The sequence below is a fragment of the Dasypus novemcinctus genome, chromosome 4 (assembly GCF_030445035.2).
Source record: "Dasypus novemcinctus isolate mDasNov1 chromosome 4, mDasNov1.1.hap2, whole genome shotgun sequence".
Taxonomy (NCBI): domain Eukaryota; kingdom Metazoa; phylum Chordata; class Mammalia; order Cingulata; family Dasypodidae; genus Dasypus; species Dasypus novemcinctus.
In genome coordinates, this window is record NC_080676.1 from 32,597,139 (window position 1) to 32,614,409 (window position 17,271).

Sequence of the window (17,271 nt, forward strand, 5' to 3'; positions counted from 1 at the left end):
AAAATATCAACAAACTCTTACCTATTAACTTTCAGCATAAGAAGAAACTAGCTTATATTTTATGCCTACATTGAACAGCAGACTAGTTTCCTACTTTCCTTGGGAAGTCACTAGTTTCTGTTTTTTAAAAGAAAAATTTGCTTCACTAATTCTGAATTAAGTGCTTCAATTCATATATTTCATAAAATGAATGCTTTAAAAATTATGCTAGATGCAATTCAAAGGTCTGTTTTAGACCTCAGTGTTCTAATAAGGTCAAATAAGTTAAACATTAAATATCTGTGTCAAGATCATGTTTTATCTGAATTACTTTAGAATCGTTTGGAAGCTAAATCAGGTATGTATGTGAACTCAATTGCAGAAAATGCATTAAAATATACTAATCATAATATCTGTGTGAAAACATAATTTATCATTCAAGAACAGCCAGAGAATTCATTTGGGAAAGTGGCTGGAAATAATAGATTCTTGGAAACATAAAAATATTAACTGTATTATCTTGAAGAATTATAATGCCATCATTAATTAATGTCCTTTTATTAAATACTAATCACAAATGCAGCCTTTATAATGGTGCTACGATATTGTAAAGAAAAACAAATTTGCTGTTATGTAATGTTTTTGTAAATGCTAGGTTAAGTTCATATCTTGAAATCTTATGCTCTATAGAAATCATTAAACCTATACTTTGTGAGCTGCTAATTAGTACATAGGCTAAGTGTGTAAACTGCTCTTGATCTCAGAGTGTGAGACAAAATGGAACACAACTTTGAAATGTTATGCTTTTCCATTAAATTCACAGTTCTTCATTAAATTAAAATATTGATCAATGTCATTTGTACTTTTTGGTGATTTTTCTTTTCAAGAAATCTCACACAGAATATACTTTGTAAAACAGTTTAGCAGTGGCTACTTTGGTTGAAGCATGGAATTGGAGCATCTGAATTGATGGCTAGAGTCATTTCTCTCCAGCTGGTGTTTCTGAGTCCCTGTAAGCCCTTAGGTGAAGAAGGTATAGGTGGGTACACTAGGAAACAGTTGGAAAAACACTAGTGTAGATGGACAACTTCTGACTGCTACCAAGTTTTACAAGCAGAAACATATTACAGTCTTTACGTAAATTCAAACTCTCAGGAGCAAGTTAAAATTACATCTTCATAAAGGCAACTCTATCTAATTATCTTAATTTTGATTTCTCATTAACTCTAAGAAAATTCTTTACTCTCTGCTTCCAACAATGATTCCAGATTTTGAAAAATATTGTAACTGATGGTCTATGAATGACACACCAGAAAACCATTTGGAGAATTTATGATAAAAGTCCTTAAAAAGCATTCTAGATTGCCTGTGGGCATTGCCATCTCTCTATATTACTTATTCTAGGGTCTTTCTTGAGGAAGGAGAGAAGCAGAAAAATTACATTTTTTTCCCAATTTCCTGATTGTTTTAATTACTCATTTATTCAACAAATATTTATTGAGTTTCTTTGTATGTCAGATTCTCTTTTAAACCCTGGGACCTAAAAATGAACAAAATGAACAAAAATCTTTGCCTATGTAAGACTTACATTCTAATAGGAAGAGATTGTCAATTAAAAAATTATCAAAAATATATACATACTGTAACTTTGCTTGAGAGAATGGGCTGTGATCTGAGCCTGAGGAGTGGAGCTTAGTGAGCTAATAGGAGAGAGCATCAGGAGAATGTTGCACTGGGCTTTTACACCACTGTAAGGACTTTATCTCTTTTTCTGAATGATGTGAGAAACTGTTGGAGGATGTTGAGCAGGGAATAACATGTTCCGACTCTTATTTTAAAAGTCTCATGCTGGCTGCTGTGTTGGAGATCAGGGCACCCTAGATGGACCATTAGGAGACTATTGCAGTAATCCAGTCAAATGATGAGGAAGGCTTGGGCCGGAGTGTCAAGAGGAGTAGACAGTGAACCAAGGACAGATTCTACATTGCTTTTTAATGGAGTTCATAGTATTTTCTGATGGATTGGATATGGATTATGAGACAAAGACAAACTACACCTCCCTCCTTTTTGCTTAACTTTAAGAACAAACTTGTATAAAATTGTTTGTAAATAAGTTTATAAACATATGCATCAGTTTACTAAAAAACTCATACTTTGGAAATTCTTGGCATGGAAATTACTAATAAGATTATCTGAATGAGAAATGAGCCTGATGATATTAGGAAGAAAAACACGTTAAAAATGAAATATTTTATATATATGTATATATAAATATAGATATTAAATACATATATGCATGTGTACGTGTATATATAAGAAAATTTCACCCAGTTTTCTGGGAAGGAAAAAATATCAGGTAACAGAGAGAGCAAGAAGCCTTTGTTTTTTTGTTTTTGTTTTTTTTCTTAATTTTAATGTTCTGCTTATAGCATAGAGATGTATAAATAATATCTTATCTTGTATCCTGGTTAAATTCAGAGCTTTATTATTGCTTCTTATATCTTACTATTTTATATTCAAATACATTTAGAATGATTAAAACAGGAAAACTTTAAGCATTCTAACAGGGTTTAAAACTAAGAATCATATACAATTAAGAAATGTTTCTCGTGGTTGCAAAGCATATACAGTATCAGTTATAATTAAAATCTCACACTGTTGTTATGTTATTCCCATGCAAATATAAGCTTAAAAGCTACTTGGAGTTTTAAATAACTTTTATATAAATGCAGAAATATTACCATTTTTTATGCTTTAAGACTGAATCAAACAATGGGAGAGCAATGCATGTGTTTGTATTTATATTTATATTTCTAAATTACTATGGAATGCTTACGTTCACATGAATTTGAGGGGTCTTACACTCAAAGACACAAAACCAATAAAACTAAAACACGGGTAAGCTTTAGTGAAGACTAGTGTAATTTAGCACAAGATTTAATTCCTGGTTTTTTCACAGCTAAAGTGAAAAGAAAAGCACAATTGATTATATACACTTCATTTTCTAATAAAAGAAGACAATCAAAACTATTGGGTACTTAAGTATTTGATAGGTCTGAACTTAGAGAGGAATGTACCATGTTAGGATCTAACCAAATTGCTCTCAATAAGCAGCATTTTTGGTAGGAGCTTCACAGAAAAATCGGACTCAATGGATTTTAACAATTTTTTAAAATCCATTTTTATACCAGGTTAGTGTTGTGATAAAGAAAATATAAGATTTTGTCCTCAAAAGTTTAGTCTTGTGGGAGTGGTAGGCATGGAATAAATAAATACTGCCCAAATGAACAAATATGGGCAAGTTTCAGAGAGTGAATGATTCAAATAGTTTTGAAGGTGATTGACCCTTGGAAATGAATTCTGAAAAGTACATATATGAGGTTTCTCAGACAAGAAGAGTGCAGATGAGAAACATTAGAGGTAAAAGGGACAAGATACAGAAAGACAAGGAAGTATAGAACAATATGGTTATATTTGGGGTCCTACAGGTAGTTTCATACTGTTAGAAGTTGAAGGGAGAGGAGGGAAGATTTGAGGGGAGATTAGGCAACAACTAAAAAAATAATGCCTGTAAGTAGCTTAGAATTTACTCTTTATGCAAGTGATGAATACTTGTAAAACGTTTTAAGTTATTAAGAGGCATGTTTGGAATTAAATTTTTAAAATAAAATCTACTCTGGCAATGTGTGAAGAATAGTTTGGATAAAAGCTGGAATTGGAATCAGGAAAGTCAGTTAAAAAGTTATTTCAAAGAGATGTGATGTGGGGCATTTTTGGAGGTTGGAGTTGTCCTGGGTGGTGCTGCAGGGACAGTTACTGGGGTATGTCCTCCCATGGCCCACTGGGTGGACTGTGGGAGAGTGTGGGCTATGATGTGGACCATTGACCATGAGGTGCAGCGGTGCTCAGAGATGTATTCACCAAATGCAATGAATGTCTCATGATGATGGAGGAGGTTGTTGTTATGAGGGGAAGAGTGGGATGAGGGGGGTGGGGGGTATATGGGGACCTCATATTTTTTTAATGTAACTTTAAAAAAATAAAGAGAAAAAAGTTATTTCAAAGTGAAGGTCAATATTGCTTAAATATGGACTACAGACATCTGCATCAAAATCATCTGCTGCTTAAGAAGGCAGCTTATGGGTCCCCACCCCAGAATACTGATTCAGAATTTCTGAGTGGGCTTAGGAATCTATATACTTAACAAGCCGCTGGGGTGACTCTTCTGTATAATTCAATAAAAATATTGGCCAAATTAGTAGATGAAAAGAGCCTGAACTCAGCTAGTGGTGGTAGATTAGGAAGAAGAAATCCAGAGGTACAAGGAGCCAGACTGAGAATTAGTAGTGTATTAAAATGGTGGAAGAAGTAAGAAAAATAAACCAAAACAGGAAATGTAAGAGAAGGAGCAGTGTGGACACATTTATGTTTTGAGAAATGTGTGGGGTGTTCAGAAAGAAATTTTCTTCAACATTTGGAAAAACTGATGTATGAAATTTGATCTTGTGGAAAATCCCAGATGTGAGATAATGATTTGAAAGTCAAAAACATAAAAATGGGAGTTAAAACCAGTATAGTAGATGAGAAACTTAGCGAGAAGGCATGGAGTAAAAAGAGGAAAGGGTCGAAGATGGAACCCTGGAGAATTGTTTGAAAAACAGGCAAAATTAGAGTTCAGTGGAGGCTGAGAAAAATGGCCACTCTGGTTTACAAGCATTTCTTTTATAGACTCTTGATACAGCCAAAAGCATAATGTGAAATTGCAATGCTGTGAAGGCATTGATTTGGGTAATTCAAGTGATGTTTTTCAGGTAAATAGCTTTCTGGAGATCAGACTTCCAAATAAATAAATGAATAACCTTTCCCTTGGTTCTCCCATTCAAGTGCCAATTATTTCCACTGGACTTTTCACAGGAGATAACTACAGAATAGATGATTCAAAACTACAATACTAGTCAGCAATGGGGATTTGGATTTTCACAATTTTACTACCCGAAGTGGTGACATGGGCATCTTCACCGCTGTCAGTGTTTATTAATATCCTTTACAGTTTCAACCATAATTGATAGATAATCGATAAGTAACTAAAAATGTGTTTAGATCACTTAAATGTAATAACTATTTCATTAACATTTTCTGAAGTCTGTTTAATATGTTTTCTCAGAGAGTATACTGAATAGTCTGTTTCTTTTCAATCTTTTAATAAATTGCATTAGCAATTTTTATTTTCAAGTTGAGAGAATTGGTAGATTCTTAGCACCCCAAATTAGATTTAAAATAAATAGTAAAGTTCAAAAAGTTTTAGGGCAGACTGGACCTGAAATAGTTTTTAGTATTATACATTGGTTTTTAAAAGATCATTAGCAATGATATGCCCAATTGCTTAGTTTGCATGGGAAAGACAGGGTAACCAGAGAGGTGACTTTCAGTTTTTACAGTGGGAAAGTCCTTGTCAAAACAAAGCAAGTTGTTGGTCACTCTAATAAAATATCGGCAAATGCCGGTAGTTTTACTGCAGTGTGTTTGTGCTGAGAGAAAGAGTGAGACTGAGAATTGGGCAATCGCTGGTTTTCCTGCAAAGTCCATACTTGCCTTCTAAAAATAATAGAGATTTCGCTGGACATGAGGCAACAAACTAAAAGTATTTTTCAGCCTCCTTAGCTGATACATGTAGCTATCTATGGTCTGGCTAAAGTGATGTGAGCAATAATGATTTGTGAAACTTCTGGGTTATATTCTTTAAAAGGAGGTCACTTGTCCTCCTTTATCTCTTTTCACCAGCTGAGAAGGGATGTCTCCTGCGGCAGTCATCTCGCATCCCAAGATGGAAACCATGTGTTGAGAACAAAACAGCTGCCCCAGTGCCCCAGAAGCCTTGCGCGTCTTCTAGTTAAATAGTTATACGAGAGAGTTATCCACTCCTACTTTGTTTTGAGGTCTCTCTGTCTCTCCTTTACCTTAAAACACAGGAGTTGCTGTTGTCAAGACCCTGGCTTCTGGTTTCCTTGAGAGGTTTCTGTTCTTCATTTTCTCATGACCCCTAAGGCCCAGGAGTTTTCTCTCCTCTGCTTTGTTAAAGATCTCTTTTATTAAACTCTATGATATACAGCACCCACCCGATCACCTGCGGGATATGTTAATTGGGGGAGATAAAGACATTTAGAAACTTCTTTTCTTCCCTAACAAACTTAGTCTTGCCAGCCTGCTGCCTTGGTGAGTACTGGAAAATCCAGTGTCAGCTTACTCCTTGCATTCAGTCTATTGCAGTACCTTAGGATGTCCTTGCTTCATGCCAGGTAAATAAGGTCAGTAGTGTAGGTTGGATAACTACTTAGGAAAGGGCAACAAAAGCAATTCAGAGATCCTTGGGATCACATAGGAAGAGTAATGGGATGGGAAGATTTTTGTTAACCAGAACTGTGTTGACTAAATTCTGACTCACAAAACAGGCTTAGATATAAACCATCTTTCAGATACTGCCCCTAGACAAAAACAATCTGTACAGCAACAATAGGGTGAATAAAATGGACTCACGCAGAGTTCATTTGGTTGCCATCATTATTTTCTGCAATGAAGAGGTCCCAGGTCTAGAGCTCTAGGACGTCTTTAGAACTTCTGATTGGAGAAGGATACCAGAGACCTAAGCCATATATAACTTGTAAGGTAAAGTATTTACTAACATAAGCTCAAGTGCACAAAAAATGTAACCTTTCTGAGATTTCCTATGACTTGGATTAATTTCTATGTTGAGCCTCCCTTATCCCTTATATGGAAAATGTGATCTTGTTGCTTAAATATTTAACTGATTTCCTCAGTTGTTTCAACCTTTTCTTTTTTTCTTTACCTATCTTTTCTTTTAGTCCATTTCATAATTTTTTTTTTCTTCCCTCCTTTTCCCCAGTGGCTTCTGGGTTCCATAGAGGCATGTGTGATCTCATGATATTGATAGTACAGTATCCAGCCCTTTATCTGTATTTGTATGTATTGTTTCCTATAACTAATCCCATATGGTCTTAGGATGCTCACATTTCAGCATTGACTTCTACTGAAATGATCCCTTCTTTAACCAAATTCAAATCAGATGGAGGCATCCAAGCAGTATGCTCTGCTGCAGAATCCTCTTGTTCCAGCCATGAGAATATGCAAGTCTCCCTGATACTCCCTCTCTCAGCTAATATTAATTTAATATTAATAATCTGATATTAGTTTGGAAGTGTGTCTACTCTTCCCATTGCCTGGACTCTATGAACCAATGTCCTGGGCACCTTACATAGAGCTTCTCCTATACTGTCTAGTTCTACAACATAGTCAACCAAGGAAGAAAGGTACAGGCCCCCTGTGCTCTGGGTCTACCAAAACTATCCTGTAATCACAGATAAACTCTTATTCTGTATGTAAATATCATTCTGCTTTACTCCAGATCAGAGATCTTCATTGCTTCATTTTATGGGAGAAAAATCTGACTAGGAAATTATCATTTCTATTCTCCTCTTTATGTCAAGACCTAGCTCTTGGATGTTGAAATTTCAGTATTACCTTCTTTTTAGTTTTTCTTAGCATTTTTGAGGGAGCTGCTTTTGCCACTGGGGAATGAGGCTGAGGTCGAGTTTGAGTGGGAGAGGAGATTATGCTATGGAATTACACATCCTGAAAAATACATTAGAGCTCCCTATATCATCCCTCACCTATTTCTTATCTTGAGGAATGTACCTCCAAACATGGGCGTATGTTCAGAGCCTAGTTCTCAAGGGTATGACTGTGCTCATCCTCACTCAGGGATGGCAGGTGAGTCATGGGGCTCCTGACCTAGGGCTAACCAGAACACCTGTCATAGACAAGTAGTTTTCATTCTTTTCTTGTTTCGACCTTAATTCTTATTTTCCACTGACCAACTTTTCCACCTCCAACAAGGAACTAGATGAGTAAATTGTTTACTCATGTCATAGTCAATCCATATATGGAAATGTGAAAATCATATTTCCTCTTTTCAATAAATAATACAGTGTAAATGTAAATGTATTCTCCATTCCTCCTAGATAAAAGAGCATAAGTTTTCTCTTTTCTCTAGCCAAGGAATCAGCTGCTGCTGATAGTGGGGAGATGCACAGAACCTAATAGAAAAGATTTTAGAGACCATCACTCCAGTGTGCTCACTTCATTCTCACAGATTCCTTAGGGGTTGCCCCACCCCCACCCATGCCAACACACTAAAAAAGAGCACTAAAGCCTCTCACAGCTCTGTTTATTGGAATTCTGTACACCATTTTGATTGAAAATATTTTCTTTTACCAAAATTTTAGGGAACCATGCATAGATATAATCAAAATTGTTAGCTATAACTTCAGAAGTTTATACAACTATAATACTTTGACACTGAAAAGAGAGAACTTTTCTGGCCAAAGTTATAATCTAGTTTACTTGAGTTAAATCTTCAAGTTCCAAGATTTAAAGAGTTTGTTAGGGAAAACAAAATAACCAGTATTGTATTATATTAATGAATGGCTTTAATTACAAGTGTTAATGAAATAGCTTTAATTAGAGGTAAAAGTAATATTAAAAATATACAACTTCAAATCATTTCTTTTTTAAATGGTTCTGGCAAGAAAATAGTATTTATCTGCAAAGCCAGAATTGGAAGTACTAATTGGTCTTAACTTTAATTTACTGAAGATCTAGCTGAGCTATAATTAAATTGAAAATCAATTGCTAAAATAATCAGCAAAACTTGTTAATTTAGGGACAAAACTGATTTTTCTTCTCTAACTTTTTTGTATAATTAATTTATGAAACAAATTGCATATGAAGTTTAACCTACCAGACTTTACTTTTATTCTAAGAAAAATTTCCAGAGGCAGCAATAGACATACTATATTGTTTCAGTTGAGTGAATATGTGTAAATCTGAAATGCTAACTACTTAATAATTTTGGAATTAAAAATGTTTAATAAAGATATGAAAGTCAAGGTAAATGAATCATTCTGGAGTAAAAATTGAAAATGTCATGTACGGGTTTCCTATATAAGACTACATTATAGTAAATAAAGCTTTAAGATAATAGACTATTATATGCCCCAATTTAAATAAAATGAAAATATTGAAGTGATAACTTTCTCCAAAAATTAATTGAGGTGGGGGCAGAAAATTTTAGACATCTTTGAGCAATGAAAGTATTTCAATAATAAAAAATTCAGATATATCAGAAGTCATATGCAATTCAAAAGAATAACCTTGTAGTTTCCAGGTTGGACAGGGAATTTCTTTTATTAAAAAGCCATTTATTATACCTTAATGATCTTTAACTTTTATGCACTTAAATGTAGCTCTTATTCTATTGAGACTTGCCTAATGCACTTTCCTCTCAATTATCTTTCTAGAATCCCAGTTGTGGCCTCCATCATTCTGTGCGTAGTTTTGTTGCAAACACCAGAATCAGTGTTCCAGCTGCAATTGATATTCCACATTTTTTTCTGTAAATATAGATCTTAATTAAGATCAAGAATAAATCAAGATTTTGCAATCAGGATTCCTGTCTTATCACCCATAAACATTAATTTTGGTGATTGATATAGGAAATCTTTTCATCTCAGTGATGTGCTTTTACTTTTGCCTGAAGACTCCAGGTAGATCTTCAGTCTAAATAATTGTATATTCTAGATCAGGGCCTTTCAAAATTTAATATGCTTACTGAGGTTCTTGTAAAATGCAAGTTAGGGTTCAGTAGGTCTGAGGTAGAGTTTGAGATGCTGCATTTGCAAAAATTTATAGGTGATGTCAATGCTACTGATCCATGGACCACAATTTAAGTATCATAGTTCTAGAACTTGTTGACTCTCTGTGACTTCTGCATAGAAAATGTCTTGATATGCTGTAATAGAATACTCAGTATTTATTTTTCACAAGTCCTTCAGATGATTCTGATACTGGTAGGCTGGAAAAATTTTGAGAAACTCACATATTATCTGTCAGTTGCTTAAAGATTTCAGTTTCTCGAGCTTGGCTTAGCAGTTTTATTCATGTTCCACTTGACCAAGTTAATAGTATTAATACAGAAGTGTGAGTGAGAGAAATAATTTCAACTTGATGCTTTAGAAAAATATTTTGGATTGGTAACAAACTTGTTCTTAATATTTTAGTCTCTGCAGGCCATGCAGTTTCTGTCATATATTCAACTCTGACACTATAGTACAAAAACAATCATAGAAAATATGTTAAAACAAAAAGTGGCGGGGCATGGTTGTGTTTCAACAAAACTTTATTTTCGAGAGCAAGAGGCAGACCAGATTTGGTCTGAGGACTGTAATTTGTCAATCCCTGTTCTAGTCAATAACCCACAGCACAAACATAATTTCTTCAATATGTGTTAATTTCAAAGTATACTCTAGTTTTTGGTGCAATTACTATTTTATAATTAAAAGGATAACTATTATTAATGTAAATATATTAATTATAACCATAGATTTATATTTTGATTTAAAGTTAATTTTTCAACATCAGGACCTCATATGAAACTAACTTCAAAACTGAGACAAACAAAAATTATTTTTTACAAACATTTTAACAATGAGAATATTAAGACTTGGTGAGGTCCGGTGATTTTTCAGTATCACGTCTTCAGAAAGCGGAAGGGTCCTGAGGTTCTGAGAAAGCCCCCTGGCTCTAAATCCTGTGTTCCTAAGTATTAGCCTTTATTGAGACTATCACAGAATGATCAGATAGCCATAACAAAACTATTTTGAATTTTTGCATTTCATTTTGAATGAAAAATTTAGTTCTTTCAAGACATGTAAAAATTTCTTGCCAAAGTTCAATACATATAGTTTCAGAGACAATTTTATTCAACCAATTGCACTCTTGTGCATTAAATATGCATTCAATTAATGAACTATAGTCAGGAAATAGAAATATGTATCTTTGTACATTCTCAAGGAAAATATTTCACATTTGGGAAAGTAGTATCGGCTTTTTTATAGTTGTGAGCCTTTTTGAAGATACCTTATTTAAATACTCAGCAGTGCATCTAAAAATGTTTTAAAGGGGTGTTGATCTTGAATACCTGAATTTTATCTATATGATAATGTGTGGAAGAAATATATAAATTCATATAGATTGAAATATATATAATAAAAGTAAAACCCACACATACAGATAATATATTCACATCATTAAAACAGTTATTTTTAGTTGCAAGAATGAATGTAGCTTTCTAAATAGCGACTTACTTTCATTGAGTAAGTGGGTATCAGATCCTGAAACGTGACAGAATGTATTTCTAATGTAATAAATTATTTGTGATGTCCTTTAGAATCATTATAAGTAATCTTTTCTTACCTTGGATAATTAAATAAAATATAAATTAATATTTTGAATATTTATCATAAAATTCAATGATTTCAGAATCTGTATTTTCTTATAATACATTAGCATGTATATAAAAGATCTTTACTGTGTATGTTATGGAGCATTATCTGTGTAACAACTGAGCATATATCCCACAAATTTGTGTTTAGGATTGGAGGATAAAAGATCTAGAAAAACATTTTTTTTTCTTTATGAGAGATGTGGATTTCTAAAACAATGATGTATAAAATACAGGATTCCCATATACCATCCCACCACCAACACCATGTGTTGGTGTGGAACATTTGATGGTACCAGATTTTTATAATTGCACTATTAATTAAAATCCATGGTCTAATTTAGGTTTCACCGTGTAGTGTAGTTCCATGGATTTTTAACAAATTTTTATTTTGTTACTTTATATAGGATCTAACATTTTCCCTTTTAATCATATTCAGATATGTTTCAATGCTCTTAATTATATTCAAAATGTTGTGCTACCATCACTACCACCCATTTCCAAAACATATCTGTCATTCCAAATAGGAACCCTGCACATTTTAAACCTTAACTTTTCATTTTCTATACCCATTTTGTCATCTGGTAACTTATTTTTTTTTATTGATTTTGTAATAATATTACATTAAAAATATATATATATGAGATCCCTTTGAACCCTATCACCCCCGCCCCACCTCTCCGCCCCCCCAGCAACACTCCTTCCCATCATCATGACATATCCATTGCATTTGGCAAGTACATCTCTGGGCACCTCTGCACCTCATGGTCAATGGTCCACATCATGGCCCATACTCTCCCCCATTCCATCCAGTGGGCCCTGTGAGGATTTACAATGTTCATCTGGTAACTTATTATCTAGGTCAATCTCAATGAGTTTGGTTATTCTCATTGTTTCAAATCAGTGAGATTGTAAAATATTTTTCCTTTTGTGTCTAGCTTATATCACTCAAAACTACGTCTTCAAGGTTGATCTGTGTTGTCACATATAACAGGATTTCATTGTTCTTTTTATGACTGAATAATATTTCAATGTAGTATATACTACTTTTTATTTATCTGTTCATTGGTTGATGGATGCTTGGATTGCTTCCATTTTTTGGCAATTGTGAAGAATGCTGCTATGAACATTGGTGTACAAATAGCTGTTTGAATACTTGCTTTCAGTTCTTTGAGTGTATACCTAGTAGTTGGATTTCCAGGTTATATGCTAATTTTATACTTAGCTTTCTGAGGAATTAACAAACTGTCTTCCACAGAAGCTGCACCGTTTTACATTCCCACCAGCAATAAATGAGTGCTTTTATTTCTCCACATTTTCTCCAACACTTGTTATTTCCAGTTATTTTAAATAGCAGCCATTCTAATGGGTATGAAATGGTATCTCACTGAGGTTTTGATTTGCATTGCCCTGATGGCTAATGATGTTGAACATCTTTTCATATGCTTTATGGCCATTTGTATATCTTCTTTGAAGAGATGTCTGTTCAAATCTTTTGTCCATTTTTTAATTAGCTTGTCTCTTTGTTGCTAAGTGGAAGGATTTCTTTATTTAATGATGTTCTTTATATTTAATGATTTTGATGAGATTCCATCTATCTGTTTTCTCTTTTGCTGCTTTTAATTTATGTTTAAAGTCTAAGAAACCATTGCCTAACGCAAGGTCCAAAAGATGCTTCCCTGCATTTTATTCTATGAGTTTGATAGTTTTAATTCTTTATTTAGGTCATTGATTCATTTTAGACTTGAATAATTTTGTATTTGGTATGAGGTAGGGTTCCTTCTTATTTTTTTCCTTTTCTTTTTTCTTTTTGGCAAATGGAGATCCAATTTTCCTAGCATCATTTGTTATAAAGACTAATCTTTCCTAATTGAGTGGTTTTGCCAGTTAGTTAAAAATCAGTTAGCCATGTAGGAGGGTTGATTTTTGAGTACACAATTCAATTCTATTGGTCTATTTGTCTGTCCTTGTGCTATTACCATTCTGTTTTAATTATTCTAGCTTTGTAATAAGATTTAAGATGGGGAAGTGTGAGTCCTCCTATGTCATTCTTCTTTTTCAAGGTGAATTTAGCTATTCAGGACCTCTTACATTTACATAGAAATTTCATGATTGGCTTCTCCATTTCTGTAAAGAAAAAAGGTTGTCAGAATTTTGATTGGGAAAACTGAATTTCTAAATTGTTCTGAGGACTATTGCCATCTTAATGATATTTAGTCATCCAAACCATGAATATGAGATATCCTTCCATTTATTTTGGTGTCGTTTTCTGTGTACAATTCCTTCACATCTTTGGTTAGATTTTTTCCTTGATATTTGATTATTTTAGTTTCTATTGGAAATGGAATATTTTTCTTGCTTCTTCCTATAGTTCATTGCTTTTATATACAACCACTGCTTGTACCCTGACTCTTTACTAAATTCATTTATTACTCTAGGTATTATGTTTTGGATTTTTTTAAAAAAAGGATTTTCTGTATATAGGATTATATAGTCTGCAAATAGGGACAGTTTTTTTCCTTCCTTTCCAATTTACATAACTTCTGCTTCTCTTTCTGGCTTAATTGATTTTGCAAGAACTTCCATTTCAATGTTGAATAACAATGGTGACATGGTCACATTGTCTTTTTCCTAATCTTAGAGGGAAATCTTTCAGTCTTTTAACATTAAGTAGAATGTTAGCTGTGTGTTTTTCATATATGCAGTACATCATGTTGAGGAAATTTCTTTTTGTTCCTGTGCTCAAAGTGTTTTTTATCAAGAAAGGGTGCTGCATTTTGTTAAATGCTTTTGGTGCATTGATTGAATAGATCATGTGTTTTTCTCCTGCATTCTCTTAATATATTATATTAGTGTGTGTGTGTGTGTGTGTGTATATATATATATATATATATATATACATATAACTGATATGTTGCAGACATGTATGCACATGAGAAATGACTAGGCAATTGGGTCTTCCAAATTTGGAAAATTATTTGAAGGTCTTTAGTTTTGACTACATGCATCCTTTGTAAGAAAATTGGATGATTTGCGACCAATTATTATAGAGAAAACTATTACTTGAAGCAGTTGAAATGTAATTAGAAAAAGGGGAATTACTTTATTTACTAAGAGTATAATTACATGAATATAATCCCCTTTAAAAGCTTAGCAAAGTTATGATTCTAAACATTTATTATAAAATTAACAATAGAAGGTTCAGACCCCCTTATCTGTGATTTGTTTGAAGCTTTGATTATTTATTTCTTATGCTCTTTCCTCAATACACTGGACTGGCTTTCTTTTCACTAAAATGCAAATTGTCTAATTCACAAGGTCTTTGCTCATGTTCCTTTACAAAAGCCAAAATTTCACAAATTCTAACAAGGAAAACCATTAAAATTTTAAGAGTATATATAAACATAATGAAGAATTAAACACATGAAAGCATAGAATTTGTCTCAGAGAAGAGTGTTTCCTGAGTGCAGCTGGATAATTTGAGTAAATCAATACTGATACATCCTTGCAGTTAAAAAATTATGAGTAATAGAGACTTCTAGTGATATATGAACAGGTATTGTTTTCAACTCTTTCCATTTGAATTGTTTTTCCTTTGAAATTCTTCTTCATCATTCTGTCCTATTCTACAATAATGGGAAACTTTTCTCTGTTTTCTAAAGCAGTGAATTCAACTAAGAGGCAGTATGACAGTTCTCATCCACCTCTACATTTACAATGTTATTCAGTCCCTAGATTATTCTCTAGCTTTCTTTCAATTGCCATTTACATCCCTAGACTACCCTTTCCAGCCACATTCACATTTATAAACCAATTGTTACTCACTATAATGTGTTACCATCAATTCTATACATTTCCACACTTTTACAGTAAAGTTAATTAAAACTTCTACATATGTTAAGCATCCATAGTCCATATGAGTCCTCCTCTTATCTTCTTTAAGAATCAACTGCCTAACACCAGGTCTTGAAGATGTTTTCCTATATTTTCTTTTTTCTTAATACTTTAGAAACATTTAAAAAAATACTTTAGATTACATAAATATTACACAAAATATATAGGGGATTCCCATATGCTCCACTCCCTACCCCTCCCACAGTTTCCAACATTAAAATATTCTTCCTTAGTCTCGTACATTTATTACAATTGATGAACACATATTGGAGCATTGCCACTTAGAACGAATTATGATTTACATCATGGGTTTACATTCTGTCCCACACAATTTTGTAAGTTATGACAAAATATATAATAGCCTGCATCTGTCATTGCGATGTCATTCAGGACAATTACAATGTCCCCAAAATGACCCCCATATTACACCTGTTTTTCCTTCTCCCTCCTCTCAGAACCTCCAGTGGCCATTGCCTCCACATTAATGATAAAAGTTCTTCCACTGCTAGAATAACAATAAGTCTACTCTAGTCCATTGTTCATTCCCCAAACCTAAGGATTCTGGGATGGAAATGCTCACTCTGCCTCTAGTTGAGAGGGGCCTTAGATCCCATGGGACAGATGGATGGGAATATCTTGCTTACAGTTGTAGACTCTCTCTATTTCTTGGGATGGTCATTACCCATTGTCATTTCCTTGTTAGTGTCCTGGGTGAGTCTTATGAACTGGAGAGTAGGTGTTGCAACTCCGTAGAGTCAGGGCCCAGCTGGTACATAGAAAGTTCAAATATTTAAGTCTCTTGGACATATATCTATCAAGTCTAGTACTTTAGGTTCAAATAGAAAGGACAGAAGAGTCATGTGTAGGGAAACCACAAGTGAGTCCAACTCTGTCACACTGGGTATCATAAATTCCAAAGCTGGGCCCACAAGTGGGGCACCAAACTACTATGTGCCCTGCCTGTAGAGTCTAGATGTCTCTAAAGCCCTCTGCAAGAGGATCCTTTGTGAGCTAGAACAGATGTACATCACTATTGTAAGATGGTAGGAATTTGGAGAAGCATGGAACAAAACTGGAGTGACCTATGGACTGTGGTTAACAGCAATATTGCAATATTTTTGCATCAATGCCAAATATTGTGTTGCTGTTAATACTGTGGTGATAATGGAGGAGTATGTAAACAGTCTGCCAAATGTATGCTATAGATCATGGTTAGTGGTAATAGTCTGATGATGTTATCTCATATTCTGCAACAAATATTCCACCACAATATTATATGTGGTGTCTTGATGGAGGGATGTTGTTTGGGAATTCTGCACATATGCATGATTGTTTTGTAATTTCACAACTTCTGTAATAAAAATTTAAAAAATAATAATTGGGTGGGTTGGGGGGGAAATACACCAACGGTAAGAAATGTACTATAATCAGTAGTAAGATTTTGATGATATTCTTTCATAATTTGTTAAAAATGTCCGACAACATTGTAATGTGTTGGTGGGATGATGTATGGGATCCCTGTATGATGTTATGCATGTTTTCTTTGTAAGTTTACAACTTTTACTATATACTTATTGTTTATGTATGTTCATGTATGAATGATATAATAATAATAATGGTAATAGTAATAATAATAATAATGTGGGTGGTGGAAAAATACACCAAATTTAAAATACTTTGGTTAGTGTTAATATTCTAAGGATGGTCTTTCATCATTTGTTAAAAATATTTCACAACAATTCAACGTATTGGTGGTAGGATGAGGTATAAGGGCCCTGTATGATGTTATGCATGTTTGTTTTGTAAGTTCACAACTCTTACTATACACTAATTGTTTATGTATGTTTATGTATGAGTGATACGTCAATATATTTTTTAAATTTAAAAAAAGGAGGCAGTATGGGTTCTACTAATGCTTTGACAGTTTTGTGGAGTATTTAATTTTTTTATTTGAAAAGATGAAGAAGCACTTAGCTTCCAAGTATTATATCTGTTTATATATTCATCAAGATAAAAGAGAAAAATGCCAATACCTAAACTCT